This window comes from Podarcis vaucheri, assembly GCF_965113315.1.
Source record: "Podarcis vaucheri genome assembly, chromosome: 2".
Classification (NCBI taxonomy): Eukaryota; Metazoa; Chordata; class Lepidosauria; order Squamata; family Lacertidae; genus Podarcis; species Podarcis vaucheri.
Window position 1 is genome coordinate 107,291,317 of NC_138760.1, and position 26,538 is coordinate 107,317,854.

The 26,538-nt window shown below is 49.4% G+C and overlaps 1 protein-coding gene across 9 annotated transcripts in view; it reads left to right on the plus strand.

Moving 5' to 3' along the window:
• Positions 1-26,538, plus strand: part of CADPS (calcium dependent secretion activator) — a 352,734-nt gene that overhangs the window by 8,472 nt on the left and 317,724 nt on the right. The gene's annotated exons all lie outside the window — the stretch shown is intronic.

Consider the following 26,538-nt stretch of genomic DNA (forward strand, 5'->3'; position numbering starts at 1 on the left):
ATAAACCTCCATTATTTGATAATAATGGAGCCAATCTCGTACTTTAAACTTCAATTTCTCATAACTCTGTAATTTCAGTTTATCTCCCTCTTGTTCCAAAATTTCCCAATATTTTGGCCATTTGGCCTCCAAATTGAGCTTTTTCACAGCTTTTGCCTCCATTGGCGACAACCACCTTGGGGTTTTATTTTCCAACAAATCCTTGTATCTAATCCAAACATTATATAATGCTTTCCTGACAATATGATTTTTAAAAGCTTTATGAGCTTTAACCTTGTCGTACCATATATATGCATGCCTCTAAGAAGAGGCTTCAGGTGGGCTGCTCAATGGCAGTCAGATTAACGACAGAAGTATTGGTCGTTCTACAACTCTTCTGTCCTTTTGCACTTAATGTTGCAATCCTTCAGCTAGGGACACCATACTAGGAGGCATGGAGTTCCTGTGGAAGTTTCAAAGGATGGTTTGTGCCGCTGCTGAAGATATGTGTGACAGTAATATTTCGGGCTCAGAAAAATGTGCTCTACAACGTCAGATTGCTTAGAAATGCTCACAGAGGGACTAGCCCAGCATTTCTTCCTGAGGTTGGGGTTCGGCTGCCGTGATGGAGTTACTTGATGGAGCTTTCAGCTCCAATATGCTCCTGCTGCCAGTTTGGAGCACACTGTGGTCTGAATCGGGCAGGTGTCATCACCAGTGTGGTGTAGTGGTTAAGAGCGGTAGTCTCGTAATCTGGTGAACCTGGTTCGCTTCCCTGCTCCTCCACATGCAGCTGCTGGGTGTCCTTGGGCCAGTCACACTTCTCTGAAGTCTCTCAGCCCCACTCACCTCACAGAGTGTTTGTTGTGGGGGAGGAAGGGAAAGGAGAATGTTAGCCGCTTTGAGACTCCTTAGGTTAGTGATAAAGCGGGATATCAAATCCAAACTCTTCTTCTTCTACCATGGGAGTGGTGAAGGCATCATTTAGCTTTTTGTCAGCCGGCTGGACTAGACCTACTGCTGCACCCCAATTACAAGTTTGAAGTATTTTGAATGAAACCTTGGGCATCTTTTCTGAAGGTGCTGCTGTGTAAGTTAAGTTTCTCTTTGGGACAGAGAGAGGTCAGATGGAGAGAGATCATGTTGGAAGGAAAATTAAGCCACAGAGGAATCAGCTGCTATTGTTCATCATGATCATTTGCTTGTGTGAGTTCATCCAAGAGCTCAAAGCCTGTTTTGTTTCATCTACATGGTTGCTGCTGGAGTGTTGGTCACAGTGTGTTGTTGGCATTCGTCTGTCATGCGAAACAATAAACGATTATTCTTTTAGTTTTGCGTTTCTTTGCATCCTGAATGCATTCTTAGTTTCTTAATAACTTCTGCTGAGGAAAAGATACATATGTAAATTCAGTGGCCATATCTTTTACTCCAATAGAAACGATCCTTTTGCCTGTTTTGTTCATCAGGCCCAGTAATGCAACCACTATAGTGCTGTGTCAAAATTTGAATCCATTTTATTTTTCTGTATTCAGAGGGGGGGGAGAGAGAGAGATAGGCAGAGATGGATGAACTTGCTTTTGCAGAAATTTCAAAGGGAAAGGAAAATTTCAGTGAAATTGTTATGAGGAAACTGCTGGTTTCTTGGGATTACTTACAAGGGCGCCATGGAGGGGAGCGCCCTCTTCCATTGTAAAAGCATTGCTTAGCAATCTGCAGCCTTCCTGGGTACCAACAAAACCCCATGATGCCCTTTTCCAGGAAGATGGCAACCGAGAAGCTTCTTACCACATACCTGTTAATTTTTTTTAGCGAAGTCCCTTTGCTTGGAAATAAATCATTAGAAACGATGCCTTATGAGGAACGGTTAAGGGAGCTGGGCATGTTTAGCCTGGAGAAGAGGAGGTTAAGGGGTGATATGATAGCCATGTTCAAATATATAAAAGGATGTCACATGTAGGAGGGAGAAAGGTTGTTTTCTGCTGCTCCAGAGAAGCGGACACGGAGCAATGGATCCAAACTACAAGAAAGAAGATTCCACCTAAACATTAGGAAGAACTTCCTGACAGTAAGAGCTGTTCGACAGTGGAATTTGCTGCCAAGGAGTGTGGTGGAGTCTCCTACTTTGGAGGTCTTTAAGCAGAGGCTTGACAACCATATCTCAGGAGTGCTCTGATGGTGTTTCCTGCTTGGCAGGGGGTTGGACTCGATGGCCCTTGTGGTCTCTTCCAACTCTATGATTCTATGATTCTATCAGGAAGCCTCCCCATTTCTCTAGATAGAGGTAATGGGCATTTTATTTATTTATTTAAATTGCTGTTGTCTGCCCTCTTCTCTGGTGCTCCACAGGCAGTGTCCTTGATTGTGTGTCTTCCGGCACCAGGAAAGATGGACTCTGGAGCATCTGAAAGTTGAACAATTTTTAAAAGTTAAGAAGGAAACCAGGGGGAGCTACAGAGGACCGCACCATGCTGCATAAAGAAATTTAACTTTTGAAAGTCAGTTTTGCATAACTTTAAAAAGTCTCAACCCTGTCCTGAAATTTTCGGAGAAATTTCCCCCCTCCCTTTGGTGAAAAGGAAAGAAAAAATTACCACCCTTGGGGAGGCGCTGTAGCTCGTCAACAAACATCTGCCTCCCATGCAGAAGGGGTACCAGGCTTAATCCCTGGCAGGAAAAGTCACCTGCCTGAAACCCTAGAAGTCTGCTGCCAGATAGTCCTGAGCCTGATGGACCACTGGTATGACTTGGTGCCAGGCAGCTTCCCGTGGCCCTCTTGCACAGAGCGCAAAGTGCTTCTCAAAACTGGAGGATAAGGGTTGGGCACAGCACTGGTACCCAACATCTCTCATGCACCCGCTATTAAAATCTTGCCTTAAATGCATAAGAAATCAGTTTTCTTTTTTTAAAAAATAGCTATTGTAGCAAATGCACATATGCACATGGTAGATTTGGATCTCAGCAATGTGCAGGTAGCATCTAGGTGATGGGGAACTTGTGACAAACAGTAGGGCATGGGTGCTACCTGTGAGTTTCCTGTGGGTTGGTGGCCACAAAGAATTGTAGAGTTGGAAGGGTCTGTGGAGTTCATCTAGTCCAATGCAAGATCTGCTGTGCAGGATGCAGCTAGAGCATCCCTGACAGATGGCCACCCAACTGCTGCTTAAATTAGACAAATTCACAGAGGATATAGCTATCAGTGGTATCAAACTGGGAGGGGTAGCTAATGCCATAGACGACAGAATTGGAGTTCAAGATAACCTGAACTGGGCCCATCTAGCAACATGAACTTCAACAGGGACATATGTAAGGTTCTACACTTAGGCAGGAATAACTAGCTGCACAAATATAAGCTGGGGGACATCTGGCTTGCCTGTAGTACATGTGAAAAGTATCTAGGGGCCTTAGTGGACCACAAGCTTAACATGAGTCTACAGTGTGATGCAGCAGCAAAAAAGCCTATTCTAGGCTGTGTCAACAGAAGGATAGTGTCTCAATCAAGCAAAGTCAATAGCACAGCTCTATTCTGCCTTAGACTACACCAGAAGTACCATGTCCAGTCCTGGGCACTGCAATTTAAGATGGATATTGACAAGCTGGGACATGTGCAGAGGAGGGCAATCAAGATGATCAAGAGTCTGGAAACCCTTATGAGGAATGATTGAGGGAACTGGGTATGCTTAGCCTGGAAAAGAGGAGACTAAGAGGAGATATGATAGTCATCTTCAAATATCTCAAGGGCTGCCACACCAAGAAGAATGTTCTGATGGTAAGAGCTGTTTGAGAGTGGAATGGACTCCCTCAGAAGGTGGATAATTTCCCTTCCCTAGAGGTTTTTAAGCAAAGGTTGGGTGGCCATCTGTCATGGATGCTTTAGTTGAGATTCCTGCATTGCAGAGAGTTGGACTCGATGGTCCTTAGGATCTCTTCCAAGTCTATGATTCTATTATCATAACTGATAAATGACTGTTGATATAGGTAAAGCTAGCAATGAAAGTGTTGTAGCTTGGTAGTAGAGCATCTGCTTTGTATGAAGAAGACCCCAGGTTCCATTCCTGGCGAGGAGGGAGCCTTGCCTGAGACTCCAGGGAGCTCCAGGGAGTCAGTATAGACAACACTGAGCTAGATGGATCATTGGTATGACTCAGTACAAGGCAGCTTCTTATGTTCCTAATGCCTTTTGACACTAAGCAAAGCTAACTATGTCCTTAGGATTATTCAGTAGAGGAGAGGTCTTTCAGGGGTAGCCTCAGCCTGAAATGCTTTTTTTTTTTCATACAGAAAAGGAGATTCCCTGCTTTTGAATCAAAGGTTGAGTCATTCTTCCCAAAATGGATTTGGAGTCATCCAAACAAAATGGATGACTAAATTAGAAGTTGGAAGAGGGAACATAGATTGCTGGAGGGAAGAGAGTGGCAGTGGCAACAGGAAGTGAGTTATGCTAGCACAGTGTACAAGTCACTGAGCTCGGTCAGGAGCAAATAGCAACATCATTACAAAAATCAAGTTTTATTTGGGAGCCAGTTTTTTATTGTGAGAAGTATCATGATTAAAGATGTTGAAAACAGCCCCTAAAGTAGTCACAAATGCTACTCAGCGAGCATTGTTTTCTTTTATTTGTTTTCCTAAGTAGAATTAATTAAAAGAAGCTTTGTCAGAAAATTATTTTGAAACAAGTTTTATAGTGAATTTATAATGTATTGTTATTAATTAGTTACATTTATATGCTTCAAAACAAGCTTTAAAAATAGTTTAATAATAGTTACATTATTAAAGAGCTAATTTGGTGGAGTTCACTCTCGTTTAGTGGAGGTGTGCCATGTATGAAATGCCATCTTGGAAGCAAACCTGGAACCCATCTATAGAAGGCTCATAATTCCAGATAAAATATTGCTGCAATTCATTTTCCTGCAGCCTCGCCACCTCTTAATTAGAGTGGATTTAAATGATTGCCATTCACTGTCTTCTTCTATACTCTGCTACTTTAAGTCAGGAAAATGCCAATAAATACCTTTCAATCCAGGTTCTTACTTAACCATTTATAATTACTGAGTGGCTCTTAAATGCCAAAGATTACTGCCAGTGCCACTGGTAGTTGTTAATTTGTGGAGTTATCAACTCAAAAGATACTAGGTACTGCAAAAACCGATGCAGGGCAGAGGCATATTCAGATTGTGCTTTTGAGCACAGAGTAGAATTCTGTCTTTAGAGTATTATTTATAGCTGCATTCTACATAGTCTAGACACTTTCCCTGAAGCAGTGTGCCTTTGTGTTAGTAATTTCAACCACTCATAATAGGTTTAGCATTTATCATTTATCTACCTACCTCCACAGGGGTCTTTCCCTCCCTTATTTCATTCACAGTGATCACTGAATCATTTGCAAAGCAGTTGATTTGGAATCCTTTTGCCTTGGCATATTTGAAACAGTCTTGCTCCAGAGACTGATGCTGAGAGAAGATAGATCATACACGGCATTTTTATGCATGAAAGTGAGCCACTGGAATCCTGTGCAACTCCTATAACCATGTGTACACTAAATCATGCAATGCCAATTAACTTTGTATAATGAAGCAAGAAGAATCTTACATAAATTATGACCTATGAAATTGAACACAGCTCATCAGCTATGTATTCTGGCATGTGTGTTACATTCAAGCACAATGTCCCCTTAAATACAGTCTCCAAACTTCCTGCTTTTTCTTTTCCCTTAACCAGGGTGAGTCCCTGCTGCAGGAACTTCTATAGAACCTGTTAATAATTTTTTAAAACTTACCAGCACCTGTGTAGAGTCTGAATAAGTAATTAAGAGTCAGCAGACAACACAGAGTATAAGAACATCCCTGATGAATTAGACCAAAAGTCTACCTAGTTCAAAAACCATTTCCCGCAGTAGCCAACCAGGTACTGATGGGAAACACACAAGGAGGACATGGGTACAGTATCTCCTTCCTACTGTTTACTTCCCCAGATGCTAATATTCAAAGCCATACTGCCTCAGACCCTGGGGATAACATAGCCAGCTTATTCTTTATTGGGAGTGCAACTTCCTGTCTTAGGAAAGGCCCAACCTAGAGACGGCCAGAAAGGTAAGAGGTCCAGTTAGCAGACTAGGGTGCTGGAGAGAACCAGAACTGACAAAACAGAGAGATGGTTCACACATCCCAGGTCTATAGAATAAGGAAGATCAGACACAAGGCTTGGAGGACCATGGACAGATCACTAGGAGGGAACAACTTCCTCCAACAAACTCTCCTCTCTAGCTGAGGCCTTCTGTCTCTCTAGTCCCAGACTACCTTTCCCAGGCACCACCGTCTTGCTGAAGAGTAGAGATTATTCAATGGGGCTAGAGATAAACATCCCAAACAAGCCTTCACCTGTTTCCCACCCCATGTGCTTCCTGTACAAGTGGGCAGCCATTGAGGAGTGAGAGGTGCCTGATGTGTTGGTGTCCATACAGCAAATGCTGAGGAAACTGTCTCTAGGGATCCAGTTTGAGTGTCCCAGGAACTCATGGCTGCCACCCTCAGAGTGAGTATCAGTGCCTGTGTCTCATTGCCACTGCAGGCTGTACTGATGACCTGAATCCAGTCAGCAACTCCTCTGCTGTGCCTGAGCCCTGGCTACCAATCAATATCCACATTGACTTTTCCTAAAAAAGTGTGTCTCTTCCATTAGTTTGTCATTACATTGTCTAACTTGCTTCTCAACCCACATCTCGGTATTGCTTCTCAACCCACATCCAAGCATCTGTCTTTCCCTTTGCCAAGGGATCAGTGTTTACATATCCCATCCCTTCATCCAATACAGCCAGGCCATAAATGTTGTGGGAGGAGAAAAAGCATCTAATGTTTACCATTTGATTGAGTGGGTTTCAAAGTACCCAGTACCAGGATGCAAAGCCCCAACTGGACCAAATACAGGGCCATCTGTGCCTCCGGATCTTTGCCCAGACTGGCCTCCACAGGTACAAATAAACTCTGCCAAGCCAACAAACTCTGATGCATTTTGCGGCCCCTGCTTGTAGTTCATCACACACATCAGTGTGATGGAGAGAAAACATCCAGTCTGCTGTTAATTAAATAAGGACTGAAGCCAGATAATTTGGTTCTGAATTAGGCAGGGAACAATGATGCATCTTATGGGGACCAGCATCCTGCTCATTCACGAAACTTGGCCCTGTTTGCTAAGCACCCATAACCTAACCACGTTGCACCTGTATGGATATGATTGGTGCTTTTGTTGTGATGGTGCTCAATGGCACAGAATACCAGCACCTCATTTTCTGCTGTCCCTGGTAGAGAGAGTCTGCTACCACCTCTGGCACTTTTATTATGATAAGAATTCTGGCACCTCATTTTTTACAAAAATGAGTAAGGCTGCCTTACAATGTGTATGAGAGAGAGTAGGCTGAGAGAGTGTGTTTATTCCCCTAAGGAACATTAGGTGCCTGCTAGCGATGGGACGAACACCCCTTGTTTTGCTTGGGGTTGGGCTTAGAAGACTGCACTGTTTCCCCACAAAGTTTTGAAAATAGCTTGATTATGGCATTTGCTCCTACAAGAGACACTGATGGCCACCACCTTGGACAAATTCACAGATGATAAGGCTATCAGCCAGTGGCCTGCACTCAGTGGACATGGGGAACTTGGTTAGTTCCCTAAATGTTCCTCAGGTGCCTCCTTCCCAAAGCCCAGGAAGTTTCTGCCCATCTTAGGGAAGGAGCTGTGATGCTCCTGCATGTGATATCTCTCTCTCTCTCTCCCTCCCCCCCCCGGCCAATCACCCTCACAAGGCCCTAACGTTCGTTCACCACTGCTGGAGACAGCATGCCTCTGAGTACCGGTTGTGGAGAATCTCAAGTGGGGAGAGTGCTGTTGCCCTCAGGTTCTGCTTGGGGGTCCCTAAGAATCTGACTGGCCATTCTGAAAACTAGATGGGCCTTTGGCCTGACCCAGAAGAGAAGAAGAAGAAGAGTTTGGATTTGATATCCCGCCTTTCACTCCCCTTCAGGAGTCTCAAAGCGGCTAACATTCTCCTTTCCCTTCCTCCCCCACAACAAACACTCTGTGAGGTGAGTGGGGCTGAGAGACTTCACAGAAGTGTGACTGGCCCAAGGTCACCCAGCAGCTGCATGTGGAGGAGTGGAGACACGAACCCGGTTTCCCAGATTACGTGACTACCGCTCTTAACCACTACACCACACTGGCTCTCGTGTTCTTGTGTTCTTATTGAACACAGGAGGCTCTTGTGTTCTTATTGGTTTTTGGAGCCCAGTTCAAAGCCCTCCATGTCCTCAGTTGCATAATCGGAAGTTCAGGGGGCTCAGAATCCGTCCTGCAACTGCTCAGTGAACACAAACTTAGCTACCACCATGTGATAGAGCAGCTTTTAAACTGATTGCCGGGGAGGGGAGCCAGCAAGAATTGGGGAGGTGGTTCAAAGGAAATCTCTCCTGTGGGATGAAGATGATAAAATTGATGGAAATTTCAATATGTGAACCGTAAAACTAAGCACTGTGAGTGCTGGGTGCAAAATAGCAATTCAGAAAGGACAAAGCACCACAGGTCAAAATGTCAAACTTGAAGAGATATTGCATGCTTTTTTATTATGTTCTACATCTTGCTGGAAGCCTCCCAGAGTGGCTGGAGAAACCTGGCCAGATAGGTGGGGTGTAAATATTGTTGTTGTTGTTTCATGCCAGTGTTTACACGCTAATGCTAGAAGCTGCCGAGCTAAGTTGGGTGAACTGGAGAGCTTGGTCTTAGACATAGTGGGCAGAATGGAAGACCAGTGGGATACAGTTATGTCTGGATAGGAATTCTGTAGGAGGGGCAGGGAAGGCCGTAATGGAGGTTGTGTCACTGTGCACACTAATAGGTGAACTGTACCAATCAACACAAGTACACTCTTTCACACAAACACTTGTACCTGTGTTCAGCGTGATGCCTGACCGAGCATTTGCTTGTCTTCTTTTTGAGGTGCGCATGAGCTGGGAAATACATGTTTTGAGGGCATCACTCATTTGGATCTGTGTGCCTTTGCAGCAGGGAACAGGACTGTAATATTACCAGTGTGCTCAGGCTGCCTTAAAGTGGTGCAGCTCTCTTTCTTTGAGAGCGACGGGACTTCCTTGCAAGCAACGATACTTGGAATCATGGCGATAGGCTGGCTTCCAAAGGCCTTCAGAAGCACCTCACTTCTCGATGCAAGAGCTAGCTTGCTGTGTTTGGCCACGGGGGCCTCCATTTTTAATTTCTGCTGTGTCAGTCTTGTTGGCAGCAATCAAACATCATCTCCAAGTCAGCAATGAACAAAGGCAGGGCCAGATCTGCAGCCAGCCTTGGCTTTCCAGTATTACGTTTCGGCAACGACCTTTAAGATGCGCTGCCACAGAATCTCCTGCCGTATTTTATTTTTATTTGATTTTTTTAAAGCTAGCGGGCCAAAAGCTTTGCTCAATTTATGAGAAAAGAGGAATAATGAACCTATCTGTGCAGAAACTATTGCTATTGCCATCTGTGAGGCTAAGGTGGGGGTACGAGTTTCTAAACGTTGAAGAACCGGTTCTTCCAAGATGATCTATTGCACCTTTATCACCATCTGGCCTTTATTGTCTCAAATGTGAGGATTTAATACTGCTAGTCTAAAACTGTTTGTATATGCTGTGAGGTTAATGAGGCTCTGTGAAGGTGAAAGGGAAAGCAACAGAAAACCTTCCTGCAGGGCTGCTCGTATTTTTTAGATCGGGAGGCTACAGGCAGGCAAAATCTGTCCTGGGTCTTTTTATAACTTGCTACAAAGTGCTTGGGTTTTCAAATCCTATTAGAAACAATAACTATTACTGCCAACTGGCTATGGACTTGCACAGAAGCCTGAATGGAGTCTAAAGATGATGGAGTCATCTTGGTTTTCCTCTTTTTCCGGGGACACGTCCACTTTCTCATGGGCGGAGTCATCATAGCGATCCACAATTAAAAGCAGAAGTCGATGAATGTGTCCTCTTTTTTGCTCTTCAAAATATGGCAACCCTAGTTTCTAGCCTGTGGGAGGACAGTTCGAAAGAGGTGTGCTATTACTCTTGTTAAATAGCACCATCAACATGCATGGCAAGGGCCAAGAAGACAGGTGTGTTAACATTCTTAAACTCAACACAGGTGAGACAACAGACTATGGACACAGTTATTTCAGGGACACGTACATAGGCTTAAGTACAGTAAGACTGGAAGACTAAGGAGTTGTGGTGAAGGCTTCTTGGGAAAGGTGGGTTCATTATTTAAATGGCAGTGCCCCCCGGTAGGCACCCCTTCTCACCACTTCCTCTGTTGCCCCTTTGGTAGCCCTCTGCCCCTGGGCAGAATATGTGCAGGTCCTCTGCTCAGTGTGGGCAGATGACCAGACAGTGACAGTGAGGAGGAGAAGCAAGGAGATTCTGGGGCTTGACAGAGGGCCCTCTGCAGAACAGTGGGCCTCAGCAGGCACCCGCTGATACCTACAATGGACATCTCTGCTCTAGGGCTTGGCATAGCTGGTGACCTATCCCTGTGTCCTACATTCAGTTGGATAGCTCACTTGGTTAGAGCATGGTACTGATAACATCAAGGTTGCAGGTTCAATCCCCATAAGGGACAGCTGCATATTCCTGCTGCATTGCAGGGAGTTGGACAAGATAATCCTCAGGGTCCCTTCCAGTGATACAATTCTATGATCCTGATGCCAAATTCTGAGGGGAAGAATTCACACAGAGGGTTTAGAATAGGTGTGGGGGAACCCACCCCCCAGCTCAGGAATTGAATGCGGCCCTCCAGGCATCTCTACACAGTCCTCAGGGCTGCTAGGCCACAGCCCTCACTGGTTCTGCTTCACATCCTGAGCGGTTTTGCCTGGCTGGATTGTGCCCCTGAGCTCCTCTTGCTTGTCTGTATGGAGATTACAGAAACTGGCCTACCATATACAGAGGTAAAATTTGCATTTGTTGCTCCGCCCACTTTTGCCTCTGGCTCCACCCACCAATGGCATGTGGTCCTTGGAAAGTTATGGCCTTCAGAATGTGGTCCTGAGTCTGAAAAAGGGTTCCCCATTGATACTCCCAGGCTTACCTGGGGGCTGGGAAGGCTCACCTTATCCTGTATGGGATAAAAGTTAAGATATAGAGGTGAGGAAGGATTTTTGTAGTTTCCTCTCTCTTTTCTTCTAGTTTCTTTCTTGTTATTATTCTTTGCAGATTAATTCGTTCTTTTTACTGTGTTGTGAAAAATTTCAATAAAACCTTTTTTTAAAAAAAATGAAAAATGTTCCCCATCCACGATTTAGACTAAAGCAGGCAAGGTCAACAGCTGAACGCGGTAGAATCGTATATGTGCAGAAAGCCACAAAAGTTTCATCAACAGGCTATGTTGCTCCAGTGGAGAAACTCCAAAAATAATGTATAGATGTTCTATACATAGATTTTCATCTGTGTATGTTCCCACTGCAAAAGGAGAGGAAAGCGTTTTTCCCAATTTCGTTTTCTGCCAAAGTCCTTCTTCTGCTGTGGCACTGTGCTGAACCATGTGGAAAGTGGTGCAAGGGTTACAGCAAGAATTATTTTTACAAATGTTCCTTCTCCTTCCACCACTGGAAGTCTCCTCTGACTCAAGCACCTTTTCTTGAGTGGAAGGACCAAAGCAGTTGCTTTCATCATGAATTGTTCAGGTGTACCCGTTCCTGCCTCTAGCAGAAACATTCCTGCGCTTCTATAACCCAAATGCAGTCTTGTGAAACTGGAGTCAATATTAAGAATTATCCCACAGCGTGGGCTGCTGCAATGCTACAACAAGGGAACAGCAAATTATAGGGCAACCTCTTTATTTATTCCACCATGCGCATTTCATTCCCTTACACAGTAAATCTTCATGCACTGGGCTGTCAAATACATGTTTGAACTGTAAGGCAGTGGGCTGAGGAATACAGTCGGCGTTTTGAGCAAGAACAGTTGGTGTGCTCCTTTCTCCCTCTTTTTCTTTATCGGTGTTGGCATGGCTATGATGCAGAGTTAGGATTTGGTCTTCCAGTCCACTGTAAAAGCCATTCACACGTTACAGGTCAACAGGCCAGGGTTTATCATCATTCGGTGTATGCCTAAGTTGTAGCCAAGCTTGCCTTTTGGAGTGAGTGTACCTATGTACCTATGCGATTGTGTGTGTGTTTAAAAACTTGTATTTATCTCAGACAAACAGTGCATCGTGACATTTCCTCCTGAGCTGCAACTGAAGCATGGGCAGCCAGGGAAGCTGGCTTAGTGAATGCCTAAGAGAGGCACACTTGCTGGTTTTGTTTTTAAGGGAAGAGCTGGCTTTTACCGTGAAACAAACAAGCAAAAACCTTCCCATGCTGATTTCTTTAAACATAAAGAGACATCACTAAAAAGATCAAACTAAAAAGAATATCAGTTGGTTGTAGGGCGTTCTGCCTACTTTCCCATGCTTACAGAAAAGCCCAGATGAGACTTCCAAATGATTTTCAGGACATTTGGGTACCCAGGAAGGCTGCAAAGTGCAGACTACCAGAGCAACAATTTGCAGAATGAAAGGCACCCATAATCCCCACCCACTCTGTGGCTCCTCCCTACCAAGTGAGCCTCTCCAGATTTCAGCAAGACAGTTGGTGAGAGTATGGTGCTGATAATGCCAAGGTTGCAGGTTCCACCTCCGTATGGGATGTCTGCATATTCCTGCATTGCAGGGGGTTGGTCTAGATGACCCGTAGAGCCCCTTCCAACTCTACAGTTCTATCATTTTATGGTTCTTTCCCCTTTGATAATGTGCAAGTGCAATTTCTTTGCTCTTTAGGTGTTGGGTAATGGGTGTGTGTTTTTTGGGGGAGGGTTGCTGGAGACATTTTCAGCACAGCAGTACATTAAACCTATAGATGTTCCAGGTTTCAGTCCTAAACCTATTGTTCCATGGCCACGGGACCATTCCTCAGTAGTAGGCCATCTGCCTCGCATGGATCTCCAGTTAGCAGTGGAAATATCCCTTGTCAGAACCTCCATAGATCCTCAACAGGCAATACTGAGCTAGAACCAGTGGTTTGACTTGGTATTAAGTTCCTATGTTCAAAGGCTTGTTTATTTCAGCTACAGTTGTCCTTGTCTGCAGAACAAGGAATTCCAGAGTGGTTTTCCCCCACCCATACTGACAATTTGGGGTCACGTATTGGTCACAACCCTATAATCCTGACTGACAATCATGTGACAAAAAAAGGTGAGTCAGAAGCCCTTGATCCTGGCAGACGTTCTGTCCCACTTCAAGCTCTGATCTAACGTGGAAATAAAACAGAAGCTGAATGTGAGGATTCCTTATTCCATGATTGTTTAAACGGGCAAGGAAAGAATGGGAGAGAGGGGGAGAAATTACAAAGCAATTTTCTGCCAAAACCCCCGGGAATTTTATCTTTATGCAGAAACTGCCTTAAATATACATAGGCCATTATGCTGCTCACAGATTCTTATATACAGCTGCTGAAATATTTCCAAATACACCCCAGAACTCTAATTTCCATTTTATCGCCATTCAGGAGCATGTTAATGGGTTTCAGGCAATTATCACCTTGTTTTCTCAATAGTGTTCTGGACCTGCATCAGACTCAAGCTTCTTATCCTTCCTTTTAAGACCTTTTTAAGTCCACTCTTGTTTCTGTTCATGATACTGCCCTCTGCTGACACAAGGATGCCCCATTTATAAGTATGTTTCAGTTCATAATATCTGAGAACTTGACTAACTCAATCCGAGCATCTGCAAGGGCAGCAGCTTGAGTGCTGGTATAGCTCAGTGCTGGTATAGCTCAGAGTTGGAGAACCTCTGGCCCTCCAGATGTTTCTGGATTTCAATGCCCTTCAGCCTCAGCCAGCACGGCCAACAGTCAGGGATGATGGGAGCTTGGAATCCAACAACATGTGGAGAGCCATAGGTTACCCATCCTGGCATTAAAAGAAGCTAGTACTATATCTACCAGCTATCTGATGGGAATGTCTGCAAGGGACACTGAATCCAGCTTCACAGGCTCCTAATCAAATAGTCAATTTGTAGGATTCCAGTTTTTGCCTCTGTGAGTTCACGGAAGTCTAAAATGTATGTGTGACATACAAAAAGCGTATAGCTTTAAGATGGGGGATTCTTAAAGGAATCGTAGAATTGTAGAGCTGGAGGGGAACTCAAGGGTCATCTAGTCCAACCCCCTGCAAAGCAGGAATCTCAACTGAAGCATCCAAGACAGATGGCCATCCAAACTCTGCTTGAAAGCCTCCAATGAAGGAGAGTCCACAACCTCCCGAAGGAGTCCGTTCTACTGTTGAACAGCTCTTACTGTCAGAAAGTTATTCCTGATGTTTAGTTGGAAACGTCTTACCTGTAACTTGAAGCCATTGGTTCGAGTCCAGCAGGAGAAAACAAGCTTTCTAAATCTTCCATGTCACAGCCCTTGAAATATTTGAAGATGATAATCATATCTCCTCTCAGTCTCCTCTTTTCCAGGCTAAACATACCTGGCTCCTTCAACCGTTCCTCATAGGGCTTGGTTTCCAGAAACATCTGTGTGACATTGGGTTGGTCTCAGTAGACACTATTGTCTGCTGGCCATCCTGGCCAAGGCTGATCGGAGTTGGGAGTCCCACAACATCTGGAGGGGACCAGGCTCCCCACCCCTGCTATACTCTTCTTAAAGAGTTGTCCAGACCAAGTGCAGAGTCATTTAAGAAGAGAGCAGGGATACTGTATTTCTGTTTAAAGCGCAGGCATCCCCCCACTTATGTGTGGTCAACTCATGAGTGGCTTTGTAGACTGTGGTAGTGGGAAATAGATGAATTGATTCAGACCAGGAAGTGGCAGGAGAGAGCTGGAGAATACTTGTGGCTTGCGAGCCAGAGTCTGAAGAGGACTTCAGTGAGGGTGGAGAACAGACTGGAGGAACAGTGAGGCTTTGTTTGAGATACTCGGCCTCCCTGCCTAGCAGCTGGCGCTTGTAAGTAGTGCAGCAGCAGCCATTTTCCTGCGCATCTTCCAGCTGGCCCTGGAACTTTAACTCTAGTTGAAAAGAGAGATGTGTGGGGAGGGGGGGAACAGGTGTTTAGAGTCTTTTTAGAGGGTACTCCCCACTTACATACAAGGGCCCAGAATGTAGCCCCTGTGTAAGTTGGGTGACACCTGTATAGTAATTATTTTGAGTTTTGCATCTCTGCATATAAAACAGCACATGCACATTTTATGCAAACCAGTGTCCTCTTCCGACCTCTTTTTTGGGGTGGTGCTTTTTGGTGATGCATAAGCAGTCACCCCAGCATCAACAAAGCTTTGCGTCATTCTGGGATTTCACATATCTCAGGTGTAGCATACCACCATGTCTCAGGCATTTTGCCTTACAAGATTGTTGTGAAGGGAAGAAGAGGGACATTGCATAAGAAAAAAATGTTATTGCAACTGTCAGAGCTGCTACCAGGTCCCAGCTCACATAGGACCACGCCACACAGCGTCCACTTTAAAAGAGTCTTTATTGAGTTACAGGTTTCATTTCCGAACTGCAGCGTGCAGCTCTACACCTTCTGCCCTAGGTCGGCGAAGACCCATCTGAGTCCCCGCCTCTTGCACACCAGCTTAATACCCTAGCCTTGCTCCACCTCCTTCGCCTCTCCCTACGTCTCTGGGTCCTTCTGCCCCCCTGGGACTCCTCCCTTCTACTCTCCTCTGACGCTGACCCCCCTGATCCTTCCGCTTCCTTTCGGCGGGCTTTGGGACCTGGCTCACTCTCCGGGCTGCTTACTGCTCCAGCTTCCGCTGCATTTGAACTTGGCGCGCGCGCCCAACTCTCTACTTTCCTCTTGACCGTTGCCTCGCTCTCTGAGGAGGGCGTGACCACCCCTGACTCGTGCCCTCCCTCCTGCTGACGGCCTCCGGAACCCGATGCCTGGCTGCCTTCCTCCCTGCTGCTCTCAGTCTTGAGCGTGGGTCCCGACTTCCAGCTGCTGCTCTCTGCATCTCCTCTGTTCCCTTCCTCCTGGGGTGTCCCCCCGGATCCCCCCCTTGCTCTGCTCACTGGGGCTCCCTTTTGGGAGTCCTCTGACTCACTGCTTAGGCTTGGAGATCTCGGGTCGTCATCATCACTCATTCTCCCTTCGGCTTCCTCCCCCTCGCTCTCTGTTTCCACCCTTCTCTGCGTCTCTGCTTCTGAACCCCTGACATCCATCCCCCCCTCGAAGCCCCCCCTTCCCCCCTCCCCGCTGTCAGGTGTGGGTGCTGGGTGCTCCATCATCATGGGAGGGAATGCTGGATACAGGTCGCTCCCCGTGGGTGGCCGCCAACTGAAGACCTCCGAGTCTTCCCCCTCGCGGTCGTCGACGTTGACTTGTTGCTCTTCCATCTCTGTACCGCCGTGCTCGAACCCGAGGTCCTCCCCGAACACGTCCATGTCAGTTTTTTCGTCGGTCGCTCGACCTGGCATCTCCAGCCACTTCCTGCGCCATTGCTCCTCTGGTCGATCGTCCCACCAATACGAGTTGCCTGATGCCGAACCTGCCGGTGAACCTTCTGGGGAACGGGTGCTCCGTGCGGGTTCCCCTTCTGAGTCGAATCCATGGAACGTGCTGGAAGAAAGTGTGGGTGTGAACAACCAGTCGTCGAAGAAGCTCGCTGGCATGGGTTTGTGTGGGAAGAGGGCATGAAACTCGTCCTTGAGCAGGGGTTCCTCCAAAGCGTAGTCTGGTACCCAGCTATTGGCGCTGGCCCGGGTGCCCTCTCTGGCTAAGAGGTATTCGACTCCCCCTTCCCCCCATCTGGAGTCCAAAATCTCCGTGACCTCGTTGATGTGGTCCTGGTGCTTCACCCCCCGCGTCTCCGTCCGTTCCCGGAGCGGACTTGGCGCCGTCCCTGGCTCCTGGAACCTGTGAGGTGCCTTGTAGGGAGTGAGCACCGACCTGTGGAACACCGGATGCATTCTGGAACCCTCCGGCAGCGCCAGTCGGAAGGCTACCGGGTTGATCTGCGCTTCGACTTGGTACGGACCGATCTGCTTGTGCCCCAACTTCTTCTTGGCAAGTGACCTGGTCGGCACTGCGTGGGCTGCCAACCAGACCCAGTCTCCCACTTGGATCACTTCGCCAACCCGCCTGTGCTTGTCAGCTTGCACCTTGTAGGCGTGCTTAGCTAGCTCCAGCTGCCGTCTGAGTTGATCGTGGACCGCCTGCAGCTCTGACGCGAACGCGTCCGCCGTCTGTGGTTCTCCTTCCCCCACTCTCTCCAGTCCCGGGAAGGTTCTGGGATGCCTCCCATTGTTGGCAAAGAACGGCGTCACTCCTGTGGACACGTGCTTCGTGTTGTTGTAAGCGAACTCGGCTAGCGGCAGGTAATCCACCCACGTCGCAGGCTGTTGATTAGCATAGCATCTCAGGTACTGCTGCATGATGGCATTGACCCTCTCTGCTTGCCCGTTGGTCTGCGGGTGTCTTGCTGATGCCAGATTGACCTTGACATTTAGAAAACCCATCAGCTTCTGCCAGAAAGACGAGATGAACTGGCGTCCGCGGTCGGACAGGATAGACCGTGGCAGGCCATGCACTTTGAACACGTGATCTATGAACAGTTTGGCGGTTTGTTCCGCCGTGGCCACCTTCGCACACGGAATGAAATGTGCCATCTTGGTGAACAAGTCCACCACCACCAGCACAGCTGTCTTGCCTCTCGAGCTGGGTAAATCCGTCACAAAGTCCAGGGCCACCCTCTCCCACGGTTCAAACGGCGTTTGCAGCGGTTCTAACAGTCCCGCCGGTGGTCTGTGTACCGGCTTGGCCCTCTGGCAGGTGTCGCACCTCGCGACGTAGTCCGCGACCTCCCCTCTCAGCCTGGGCCACCAGAAGTCTCTCGCGACTAATTCCATCGTTTTCTCTGTGCCAAAGTGACCGGCCGTGGGTGCGTCGTGCAACTGTTGCAGTACCTTGGCGCGAAGGTCGTCTCCTGGTACATAGACAGCTCCTTTGCGTAGGAGCAAGCCGTCCCGCACCTGGAACTCGTCCGTGGTAGCCGTGCCTCTGAGCAGTTCCGCCATCTTGTCTTGCGCGAATGAGTCGTCCCGCAATGCACGTCGCACCGCATCCAGGTCTACTGTAGCTGAGGCACACGCCCACGCCGTCGGTGCGAAGATGTGCATGGCCGCCGCTGGCGTCACCTCTTCTAGGTATTGCGGTTTTCGGGACAGTGCATCCGCCATGATGTTGGTGTCTCCTGGGACGTACTCTATTCGGAAATTGAAGTCAGCAAAGAACTCCGCCCAACGTATCTGCCTCTGGTTCAGGAACTGAGCCGTGCGCCAGTGCTCCAGATTCTTGTGGTCCGTGCAGACCTGCACCGTGTGCTTGGCGCCGATTAGGAAGTGCCTCCACGCCTTGAAAGCTGCATGAATGGCCAGCAACTCCCTGTCCCAGATGGTGTAGTTCTGCTCCGACTTGCTGAGCTTTCTGGAGTAGAACGCTCCCGGTCGCCACACCCCCTGCGGGTCTCGCTGCAGCAGGACAGCTCCCACGGCTCTGTCTGACGCGTCTGTCTCTACCCTCAACGGTTTACTGGGGTCGATATGCAGCAGTTGCTTCTCCGATGCGAAGAGATGCTTGAGCGCTTGAAAGGACTGTTCCGCCTGCTCCGTCCAGATGAATTTCTTTTTTTTGGAGCTGAGCGTGTCCGTAAGTGCTGCCGTCTGCATCGCGAACCCCTTGATAAACTTGCGATAGAAGTTGGCGAAGCCGACAAACCGCTGGACCTCCTTCCGGTTGCGCGGGCTCTTCCAATCCAATACCGCACGAACCTTGGTGCTGTCCATGGCTATCCCCTTGTCCGACAACTTGTATCCCAGGAAATCCACCTCCGTCGTGTCGAACTGGCACTTCTCCAGCTTGGCGTACAGTCTATGTTGTTGCAACCTGCTGAGCACCTCCCTCACGTCTCGGTCGTGAGCTTGCTGCGAGTCAGAGAAAATCAGGATGTCATCCAGGAAGCAGACGCATGTCTTGTAGAGGAGTCCCTCCAACACGTGATGCATAAAAGCTTGAAAACAGTGAGAGCCATTTTGTAATCCAAAGGGCATAACTCTGTATTCGTAGGTGCCCAGCGGTGTGAACATGGCCGTCTTCCACTCATCGCCCTCCCGCATACGGATGAGATTGTACGCCCCTCGCAGGTCCAACTTGGTGAACACGCGTCCCTTGCGCACCGTCGCGAGGAGGTCGTCAATCCTGGGCATGGGGTAATCAGACGGTTTGGTCATCTGGTTCAAAAGGCGGTAGTCCACAACGAGTCTTTTTTGGGGCGTGTCTTTCTTTTTCACGAAGAAAACGGGACTGCCCCCCACTGCCTTGGACTCTCTGATGAAGCCACGCTCCAGATTATGCTCGATGAACTGTTTGAGTTCCTGCATTTCATCTTCAGACATGGAGTATAGCCGCCCCTTCGGCAGCGTCGCCCCCGGTAGGAGGTCAATCTTGCAGTCATATGGCCAGTGAGGGGGTAGCTTGTCCGCCTCCTTCTCGCAGAAGACCTCCAAAAAGCTCGCGTATTTGTGGGGGACCGCTTGCAACGTTCCCAACTGCAGTTGTGATTCCTCCTCCTCTCCCTCCCGACGGGGCAGGATGCAGTGTTCTGCGCAATAAGAGGAGCCGAAGATCAGTTGTCTCTGGTACCAAGCCAGTGTCGGACTGTGCCTGTCCAGCCAACTCATGCCCAACACAATGGGCGTGTCCGACAGTTGGGTGACATTAAAACTGATGACTTCCCTGTGGTTGCCAAGGCGCATCACCATCGGTGGCGTCTGCTTCACCACCTGCCCCCCTAGCAACTCTCTGCCATCCACTGTGACGACTTGCAGGGGCAGAGTGGCAGGCAATAGCTGTATAGCGTGCTGCTCCACAAAGCTCTGCGCTATAAAGTCTGCGTTGCTTCCAGAATCCACAGAAAGCGGCACTTCGATAGTGACGCCGTCGGGTAGCTGGAGAGACGCTGTGAGCTGCACTACTGGTTTGGGTGGGAGGGGATCCGTGGGTTGCAATATCGCTGGGGACTGCTTCACAGATGCGTCTGGCTGGGCCCCAGTGCCTCCGTCTCCAGCCAGACATCGTCGTTTCCCTGCTGTGGTTCTCCTTGCTGCGTTGCTGCAGTCACCATTGCTGAGGCTGCAGTGTGCTTGTGGAGCCTCCGGGGACACTCCTTCGCCAAATGGCCTGGATCCTCGCAGATGTAACACTTCCTGTTCCCTCTAGGAGGCTTCGCTTTCACTGCTGCCGGTGCTAGGGCTCTGGCCGCTGACTGAGCCCTTGCACCTCCAACCTCCATCGGTTCCCCTCCCCCTCCTGGCGGAGGTGTGGATTGCGCACGCGCTGCTTCCCTCGGAACGAAAGAGAAACTTCTCGCTGCTTCGCGCCCTCCACGTCCTTCATCTCTGCACCATGGACGTTCTTCCAGCCTCACCCCCACAGTCAGCGCCCTTTGGACCACCTCCTGCGTGCTTCGGGGCCTCTCCCCCCTTGCAATCTCATCCTTAACCGCAGAACTTAGACCCTCCCAGAAGAGGTCTCTGACAGGGGGCGAATCCCGATCCCATTCTAAAGCACTGACCAGCGCAAAAAATCGGGCGTGATACTGCCGGACGCTCGCCCTCCCTTGTTTTAGTCCATGAATCTCCCGTCTGGCAAGATCCACATCAATAGTAGACAAAAAACACGCATCCATCGCTTTGATAAAGGCATCTGCATTCTGAAGCGCCGGATCTTTATCCCTCCACAAATTGCGCAGCCAGGCTTTGGCATCCCCATGCAAATGGGACAATATGAACCCCACCTTCTCTTCCTCATCTCTAAAGTCTTTTGCCAGCAGTTGCAGTGCGCACATTACGTCTGCTCTAAAATTAGGGTACTGTTGCAAAGTCCCATCGAAGTGAGCCACAAGCCCTCCTGCTCTCCGTGCCAATCCCACGCCCTCCGGTGGTCTGGGTCCCGGTTGCCCTTGCTTAACAAGCATTTCAAACCTGGCGTGTAGGTCTCTGTAGGCGGCTGTAGTCTCCTCCTCCCGTTTCTTGGAAGCCAATACCTCTGAGGACAACTGGGTCACTGCCTCTTGCAGCGCGGAGATCCTCTGTTCTTCCGTCATCTTGCTAACCTTTGTGAGCTTGCTTACAGACACCCCTCTTCCTCCCCTAGCGGCTTCTGCTCCCGCTGCGAGGTTTCAGGTTTCTGAAGCTTTGAAGAGATGGGTCTTACTGTCAGAGCTGCTACCAGGTCCCAGCTCACATAGGACCACGCCACACAGCGTCCACTTTAAAAGAGTCTTTATTGAGTTACAGGTTTCATTTCCGAACTGCAGCGTGCAGCTCTACACCTTCTGCCCTAGGTCGGCGAAGACCCATCTGAGTCCCCGCCTCTTGCACACCAGCTTAATACCCTAGCCTTGCTCCACCTCCTTCGCCTCTCCCTACGTCTCTGGGTCCTTCTGCCCCCCTGGGACTCCTCCCTTCTACTCTCCTCTGACGCTGACCCCCCTGATCCTTCCGCTTCCTTTCGGCGGGCTTTGGGACCTGGCTCACTCTCCGGGCTGCTTACTGCTCCAGCTTCCGCTGCATTTGAACTTGGCGCGCGCGCCCAACTCTCTACTTTCCTCTTGACCGTTGCCTCGCTCTCTGAGGAGGGCGTGACCACCCCTGACTCGTGCCCTCCCTCCTGCTGACGGCCTCCGGAACCCGATGCCTGGCTGCCTTCCTCCCTGCTGCTCTCAGTCTTGAGCGTGGGTCCCGACTTCCAGCTGCTGCTCTCTGCATCTCCTCTGTTCCCTTCCTCCTGGGGTGTCCCCCCGGATCCCCCCCTTGCTCTGCTCACTGGGGCTCCCTTTTGGGAGTCCTCTGACTCACTGCTTAGGCTTGGAGATCTCGGGTCGTCATCATCACTCATTCTCCCTTCGGCTTCCTCCCCCTCGCTCTCTGTTTCCACCCTTCTCTGCGTCTCTGCTTCTGAACCCCTGACAGCAACCTTTCCGCAACTGGTTTCTCCTCCAGGTCCTTTGGACTGCCACCCCCAGCAGTCCTGGCTAGCACAGCCATTGGTCAGGGATGATGGGATTTGTAGTCTAAAACATCTGGAGGGGGAGCAAGTTATGGGAGGCTGAGTTAGAGAACTGACAAAATACCTGGAAGCTATTTCTATTCCTGTTTAACGATCTGAGGCATGAGTGCATGAAGACACATTTCATTCTCTCCTTTTCCATTTTCATCTTACTGTGTTGCATTTCTATCAGTGAGATTGTTTTAAGATAATCATCCTCCCCCCAGGTCCACGTTTCCCCCTGTCATTCTGAATTTTATAGGGCTCTTTTGTTGCACCGAGTAACCCACACTGAGCTCTGAATCACTGGGAAATTTAATCATTTTTTTGTTGTTTATGTTCATCTTCCCAGTAACAAGCAAAATCCATCTTAAAAAGTCTCCAGTGTTTTGCCCTCTGGGAGTTATTTTAGAATTCTTCCTGGCCTTATAAATCCAAACCTCTAAACCTGATAACATAGGAATTGACTTCACAAGGTAGCAATTTCATATAAGTAGCTGTCACAAAAGGGATGTTGACTTCATCGTGGTGGCCATGTGAGATGGTATAGGATGTATGGATCACCTAAACCAGTGGTTCCCAACCTTTTTTTTTTTTTTTGGCCATGCCCCACCTAAGCATCTCTAAAATCCTGATGCCCCCTCCTCGTGACATATAATTCTTAGTATTCAAAAAGTGAACTCCTATTCATGTGGAGGAAGCCTAAAAAACTTGGTCTAACTCATTCTCAAATTGCCCCCCTTTAAAATCAAATTGCCCCCCGTGGGGTGTGTGCCCCACATTGGGAACCACGGGCCTAAACCCTTATGGTGCCCCTCTTGGCCTTCTGACTTTTAAGCTCATTATCTGTGTCTTGATCATCTGTACTAGCAATACATGTTTAAGCCCTATGGCCAACTCACACAATACATTCTCCTCCCCAGCTCCCTGTGAACAGTCTCAAAACTAGGACTGAGCCCAGTCCTAGTTTTTCATAAAAAGACACACATTTGATTCAAATTTTGTGAGGATGGGAGCAAAATGGAGGACACCCTCCATCAATTTTTCCCAAGGAGGTGTCAAAGGACAGGCTGGAGATGAAACTCACCATTGCCATTCCTGACCTCCTTCCGGTGGCACTTCCTGGCACCACCATCTCTTCCCCTGTTATGTAGTGTAGTTTCACCCTGGGCCAACAGGGGGATATTGTATATAGTTTTCACTCAGGTCTGTAGATAGTTTTCACTCAGGTCCGCGGCAGTTATTTTAGGCGGGAACTCTGGGCTGATGTGGTTACAATGTTGACAGCCGGCTGCCTATAAATACAGGCCGGCTGAGCTGTTCGCAGTCAGTTCTATTCCAGCTTACCTTAATAAAGAGCTATTTGAAGGAATCGCTGTGCCGGCTGCTATGTCAACCCACAACTTAATACTGGCGACGAGGATGGGATAGATGGACATCAGAGCACAGCCAGATGCGGCCAGCCTCTGAACTGAGCTGAATCACAGAGCGAAATCACTGAGCGAAATCACTGAGCGAAATCACTGGGCAGAACCAATTCAGAGCTGACTATTCTGGCTAGAGCACTGTGTTCCATCCATCGCCCTTCACGCCGGCATCGGAATCATGGCTTCACTTGTGCCTCTACCGCCGTTTGCGCCAGCCTCTGAATCATGGGACTCCTACCTCGCTCGGTTCGACTGCTACCTCCAAGCCAACGAGCTGACAGCAGTATCAACGGATCGGAAGCGGGGCCTATTCCTCAGCCTCTGTGGGCCTGAGGTGTTTGAGACGGCCCGAGCATTGGTTGCGCCTGAAGCAGTCCAGGCAACACCATGGGACACGATCCAAGAGAAGCTCCGCAACCACTACGCACCGAAGCCGTCCAAGATTGCTGCCCGCCATGCGTTCTACCACCGGAACCAGGCAGAGGGGGAGTCAATCAACAACTACACCACCGCCCTGCGACAGGCTGCAATGCACTGTGAGTTCCGAGACTTAGACGATGCCCTGATGGATCGAATCGTCTGCGGGGTCCGGGACATCCATCTGCAACGGCGTCTCCTAGCCAAGCCAGACCTCACGCTACAGAAAGCCATTGAGGAGGCTGTGGCCTCAGAAGCTGCTGAACCCAGGAGATCCGCAAGTCCAGCAGCCCGCGTCTTGCTAGGGAGCCAGTTCCGGTGCATCATGAAGAGGCCAGCAGTGATGAGGCATCCTCCAGTGAAGACGAGGACGTGCACCAGACAAAGCGGGAGCGCAGGAAGTTCCAACAGAAGTCCAAGGGCCAACCGGAATGTGCTGGCTGCGGAGGCAACCATTCCCGTGCCAAGTGTCGATTCAGAGACGCCATCTGTAGGAAGTGTTCCAGAAGGGGCCACATCGCTAAGGTCTGCCGATCGGCTCCGTCTGACACCCCCCCTTCATCGACTCGCAAGTTCAAGTCTTCACTCCAGTCTGCCAAGGAAAGTTGTTTCGCTCTCACCAACTGCCGCTGCCCGTCTGGAACCACGATTGGCCAAACCGACTCGTCTACGCGACGCAAGCTGAACGTCACGGTGCTCATTGAAGGAGCTCCATGTGACATGGAGATCGACACCGGGTCTGCCCTGTCCATCGTGTCATGGAGCACCATCAAAAGACTGGTACCCAGAGTGTCCAAAAGGCAACTCGACTCTCACCGCATACACCTGAGAGACTACCAGGGAAACGACGTTCCCGTGGTAGGCGTTGGCCGGTTCCGGATCACCTTCAAGGATTTTTCGGGCCTGCTCCGGTTGGTGGTGGTCGAAGGTCAGTGGCCAAGCCTCCTAGGGCTAGACTGGTTTGATGCCCTCGGCCTGGAAGTCACCAGCATCAACTGCATCTCTAACGCAGAGACTGAGGGTCTGGTCAAAGACTTTGCCGAGGTTTTTGACGGCACCTTGGGACAATATACAGGTACGCCCATCTCCTTTAGCCTTGATCCACAAGTCGCCCCCATCAAGCTAAAGCCACGCCGGGTTCCCTTTGCGCTCAAGGCTAAGGTGGACGAACAACTGGACAAACTGATCGCCCAAGGAGTTTTGGAGCCGGTTGACCACGCAAAGTGGGAAACCCCCATCGTCACGCCTGTCAAGCCAGATGGGTCGGTGAGAATCTGTGCTGACTACAAGTGCACGATCAACAAGGCACTTCCGCAGCACGCTTATCCGGTTCCTGTTGTCCAACACCTGCTGCATTCCCTGGGTGAGGGTAAGGTCTTCGCTAAGCTGGACCTTGCCCAAGCCTATCAACAACTGCCAGTCGATGATGCCACTGCTGAAGCCCAGACGATCGTCACCCACCGGGGGGCATTCCGTTGCCGCCGGTTGCAGTTCGGGGTGAGTGTGGCTCCTGGCATCTTCCAAAGCCTTATGGAACGTCTCCTGCAAGGGCTTCCTGGCGTGGTACCATATTTTGATGACGTCTTGGTGTCTGCAGACTCACACCAGCAGCTGTTCGAGCGCCTCCGTGACGTGCTGACCAGGTTCCAGGAGGCCGGGCTCAAGGTAAAGAGGGAGAAGTGCCAGATTGCCGTTCCACAGGTAGAGTTCCTGGGCTATCTTATCGATGCCTCCGGCCTTCATCCAACCACATCCAAGATCCGCGCTATCCAGCAGGCCCCCACCCCAAAGAACAAAACGGAATTGCAGGCATTCCTGGGGCTGCTGAACTTTTATAACATGTTCCTGCCCCACAAAGCCACAGTGGCTGAGCCTCTTCACCGACTCCTTAGCACTAAGACGCCTTGGGCCTGGGGTCATCGAGAGACGGCGGCCTTCAACGCGGTCAAGGCCCTCCTTTCTTCAGACAGTGTGCTGGTACAGTACAGTGAATCCAGGCCGCTGGTCCTTGCCTGCGACGCCTCACCTTTTGGCATCGGTGCTGTCCTTAGTCACCGTTTTCCAGATGGAAGAGAAGCACCGCTCGCCTACTTTTCCAGGACACTATCTCCGACGGAACGGAATTACAGCCAGCTCGACAAGGAGGCATTGGCACTTGTGGCTGGAGTGAAGAGGTTCCATGAATACCTCTATGGCAGGACCTTTGACCTCATCACTGACCACAAGCCACTCCTGGGCCTCCTCGCCAGTGATCGTCCAACTCCACCGGTCCTCTCACCACGCATGCTGCGATGGACTGTTTTCCTGGCTGCCTACCACTACCGGCTCATCCATCGCCCGGGGAAATCGATGGGCCATGCCGACGCCCTCAGCCGTTGCCCTCTTCCAGCATTTGTGGAAGACCCGGCTCCAGCTTCATCGCTCCTTCTGATTGAGGATCTTCCGGCAGCGCCTGTATCGGCTGCCACTGTGGCCTCCGCGTCTGCCCAGGATCGCACCATCAGCCGGGTGCTCAACTGGGTGTGGAGGGGGTGGCCACAAGGGCCTTTTGCATCGGAGTTCCAGCCCTTCGCAACCAGACAACATGAACTCTCAGCTCATCGCGGCTGTCTGCTG